The sequence below is a fragment of the Cupressus sempervirens genome, chromosome 4 (assembly GCF_028749045.1).
Source record: "Cupressus sempervirens isolate cs-2001-9-10 chromosome 4, ASM2874904v1, whole genome shotgun sequence".
Taxonomy (NCBI): domain Eukaryota; kingdom Viridiplantae; phylum Streptophyta; class Pinopsida; order Cupressales; family Cupressaceae; genus Cupressus; species Cupressus sempervirens.
In genome coordinates, this window is record NC_143121.1 from 403,698,045 (window position 1) to 403,703,044 (window position 5,000).

Consider the following 5,000-nt stretch of genomic DNA (forward strand, 5'->3'; position numbering starts at 1 on the left):
AATTTAATTATTTTATTTAATTAATTTCTCAATTAATTAAATAAAATAAATATTAAATATCATATTAATTTTTCATTAAATTAAACCATTAATTAAATCTTTTAATTAGGCTTAATTAATAGAAAATACACCAAAGACTCACAAGGTAAAATACGAAAATCCATCATAGCCAAAATACATACAAAATCAAACCAAAGGTTAATATCATGAATTACATCATTCGACGTATTCGGAGGGTACTCAACTCAAATACTTGTCCTAATTTTCAATTAGGAAAAATGGCTTAAAGTGTTGGGATCTAGACTTGAGAATTCATCTTTTTCCCTCTCTTACCATTGAGATAATGCGATAGGGTACGCTCATCCTGACAATTCAGAGAAGCCGATACCCAGTACCTACAACTTGCATAAAAATCATGCATGTACAAGCACAATATATACTAAACTAAACAGGCAATGGTAGGAAGTGGTGCATCGTGTAGATCCTGACTAGTAGGTGACTACGACTCTGATGCATGATGCTAAGAAAAATAGTTGTCGTTCCATTAATCGAGGTGTGTAGGTGGAAATTTTAGAAGGTTTTGGATAAATCATGTATTTAATATTTTTTGGGTGCTTAGTTGTATTTGGGTGAGAATTTAATATTTATTTAAAGGTAGTTGTATTTACCTTTTATTCCACATTGGTTGTGTTTGTAATGTCTTGGGTTAGAAGTGCCTATTTAAGCAAGGCTTATTATCATTTGTAATCAAGTTCAAAAATAGAAGCTCTTCGAATATAATCTCTTGTAATAAAGCTTGAGAAGTAGAAGTTTGGGAAGTAGAAGCTCTTAGTGAGGAATCTCTCTTATATAGTAAGAATTTGGAGTCCTTTCATTTGGAGAATATTGTAATGAATTTTCAAGTATTAATGGATGCTTAATGAAGCATTTTTGTCATCTCTCTATCTCCATCTTGTTGTGATTTTGGTTGTGAGTTGGTACGGGTGGTGTGACCTACATCAGTGGTATCAGAGCATACCTTTGTTAGTGGTAGCAGAGCCATAACTACATCAGTGGTATCAGAGTAGGTTGTTCCTGAGTGTACAAGGAGATCGCCAAAGTGTGAGGTAGTTTGTACCAGGACCTTGGTTGGGTGAAATTTAGCAGAGTCGGAGTTTCTGAGCATGCAGACAGATTGTCAAACGTGAGGCAATTTGCACCAGGACCTTGAGTTGGGTGAAGTTTGTCAAGAAGTTTTTTATTGTGTAGACAGATCATCGACTGTGAGGCAGTTTGCACAAGGTTCTTGTGTTGGATGAGATTTGTCTTCTAAAGACTTGAGTATGGAGAAGAGAAAGAAGAAGATGAGTTTTGTGATTGGATAGATTCTGAGGATTCCTTGACTTGAGAAAATTAGGGCAAGAAATCAAGAGGCATTGATAGTTGATTTGCAGAAGCAAGTGAATGAATTAGAAGCTGAGTTGTAGAAACGAAGAGTACATTACCAAAAAAGGGATGTTGATAATTCTTTGGATGCAAAAAAGAAAGAAGATCTAGTGGAGTATCAAACATGTGGTCCAAAAGAAGAGCAAGAGGGTGAAGAGGAAATTATTTTCGAACCTAAAGAAGATGAAAGAGAAGAGGAAGAGCATCAAGATGACAAGATTTATGAAATAGATCAAGATGATTTGAAGATTGCAGCAATGGAGGAAAAGTATAGTGCCTTCGTTGGAGATCAAGCAAGTGAAGTAGTTACATGCATGAAAGAGGCAAGAAAAGATGAATACGTGAAAGAGGTAAATTTATATGACTCATGGAATGTTACCTTTGAGGTGCATTTGAAAGATATTGATGATGGTTTGCATGAGGATCTTGTTCGTGATGTATGGCATGCAAAGAAAGTTTGGTCTGGTGTTGTTGGGTTTATTACAAGTGTGATTAATTCAACAAGATTGAATGAAGATGAGATTTATACTTGGTTAGAGTTCATTGCAAAGGAGCATTTTCAGCAGCAAACAGTTATTTCAACTAGGTGTTGGAAAAGAGGAAAGAAGGAAATATATCAGCATCGGATACTTGTTCTAGCTATGTGTTGGAGGAAGAGAAAAAAATATATATATATGTCAACAGTGGCTACTTCATTTTTTGAATCCATATTCACAAAATTTTCCTACCATGGGAGTCAGATGCAGAAGCATCATGCATCAAAAAAAAAATGTGGAAGATTTGCATGTTGGTTTTCTTGTCCCTATTGAGGTGGAAGCTTGTGGTGAAGATGGTGGTATATCTTTCTTTTGGCATCAAAGTGTGGGACACACTTTTCTATCTACCAGGGGAGTCTGATGCAGGAGCATCTTGCATGGGAAAATTAAATTATTAAAAAAAGGAGAAAAAAATTGTGGGGGAGAGAGAAAGTGATGAAAATAGAAGGAAAATAATAAAAATAGAAAAATAGGAAAAAAGGAGAAAGGAAGAATTTCTATTTTCAAGGTGCAAAGGTGGCATAAATAGAAAAATAAGAAAAATAGTTGTCATTCCATTAATCGAGGTGTGTAGGTGGAAATTCTAGAAAGTTTTGGATAAATCATGTATTTAATATTTGTTGGGTGCTTAGTTGTATTTGGGTGGGAATTTAATATTTATTTAAAGGTAGTTGTATTTATGTTTTATCCCACATTGGTTATGTTTGTAATGTCTTGGGTTAGAAGTGCCTATTTAAGCAAGGCTTATTATCATTTGTAATCAAGTTCGGAAATAGAAGCTCTTCGAATGTAATCTCTTGTAAGAAAGCTTGAGAAGTAGAAGTTTGGGAAGTAGAAGCTATTAGTGAGGAATCTCTCTTATATTGTAAGAATTTGGAGTCCTTTCATTTGGAGAATATTATAATGAATTTTCAAGTATTAATGGATGCTTAAAGAAGCATTTTTGTCATCTCTCTATCTCCATCTTCTTGTGATTTTTGTTGTGAGTTGGTATGGGTGGTGTGCCCTGCATCAGTGGTATCAGAGCATACCTTTGTTAGTGGTAGTAGAGTCATACCTACATCAAACTCCCTTCTTAACCACATCAGACACGCCATACATAACAACAAACACACACACCATACACATGCAAGTATGGGGTAAGTATCCATAAGAAAACACATATGATAATAAACCATCTAACTAATCATCATCAATAACTAAAAGCAATGTAATGATCATCATGCATACATGAAATATAAAGTCTAAGTGATCTCATCACATAATAAATTGAATCCATAGCACAATATATGATAGTCTCAAAAAAATGTTGCTAACCATCAACATGAGACTAGCCCCAAAAGAGCTCGACAATGATAGCAAAAATGTGACCTAAGGGTAGGCACTACATCCACCCCCCCTAGAATTAGGCTTACTCTTGGAAGCATGCAAGAATGAAAAACTAAGATACTCACTATGCAGGTCCATTGAACCCTTTCCCCCCGTAGGAAAATATGATTCCACTGGTGACACTACAACACACTTAGAGCAATATGATTCTGGTTTAATGATAAATCAAAAATCATATCGATCCAACATTCACTCTTTTAACAACTACTAAAATATATCCCTTAATACATTCTAAACAAGAGCAACTTAATGCTTGCAAAGATAATCAAGGGCATACTACCTTAAATCATAGATGAAAGATACATGTTTTGCAAATAGAGTAAAGTTCAATTTCCAATTCTACCCATGTTTTAGGTTTTTAGTAAAATTTTAGGTTTGAAACCTAAGTGTTGAAGTATGAAAAATATGCAAGTAACAATTTTAAGTTCTGTTTCAGTTCACCTAGTTTCAAGTTTCAATTTCAAAGAGATACACATGATAGTTCAAATTTTTCATTTTGTTCAACCAGTTAACAACTAGTGGCATTCAAATATACCCAGAGCTCCCAATGTTGAAACCCAGGCTCTGATACCAAATGTAATGCCCTGCCAAGGGATCCAAAGAATTAACCTAAAATTTCACTAAGTTTGCTAAACAATTTTTTTTTTAAAACATGAAAGATAAACCACATATAAATTATACACAATAATAGAAGCAATAGCAATGTCCATCTAAAAGTAAACATAACATACATAACAGATTACATTCTTTAAAGATCCCTTAACATTGTATCACATCTAAATTAACTATTCATCTAACATCACATCCTTAGCAATGTTACATCCAATGTTCTTAAACAATATTACAAGTGTCCTTTTTTGTAATTACATTTTAGATTGCTCAATCATCCATTGTACATGTTAGAAGGTATGAAAGGCTTGAAATAATAAACATCCATCATAGGGTATATCATCTATCATAATGGTCCAACAATAGAATGAAGATAAATACCAACCAAGAATGCTCCAGCCACTGTGTCTTAAATGGATCTCAAATAATAAGAGTGGAAATACACTACCACCCGACCGCGTGGAACCTAAGTAGCCCACTCCCATCGTGTTGATGAGATAATCTCAAGTCCCAAATAGGTTATCCAAAATCACATAGCACAAATACTCTCTAAGTCTAGGAATCCTAAAAGTATACTAACTCAAAGGTTCCAATCACAAAATTGACATCTAATTCCTAGAGGCACACAAAGACATGTAGGAAACCTACTCTACAAGTGGGAAAGTGTCATCGCATATATCATGTACAAGTTACCCTGGCAGTTAGCTAAACTCCACGGGTCCATATTGATCCTCATGCAGCCACTAGTATCCTCTCATACTGACGAGGCATACTATGGAATGCAAGGTCGCAACCATGCATTCTCTCTACTCCCATCCTAGTCTGTACAAGCACTCAAGGCATGGGTGAGAACCAAAACAATTATCTTTTTAGGTTCATTTAATCCCCATTTAGTGTGTAAATGTTATCACTTATTAACCAAACTTACAATGAGTTACCCTGACAGCCACTTAGGGCCCCGGCCCCCATTGAAAGCCACTTCTCGATACTACAAGTAGATAACCTACCCTAGGCTCATAGAATCATAAAATCACCCCAGTC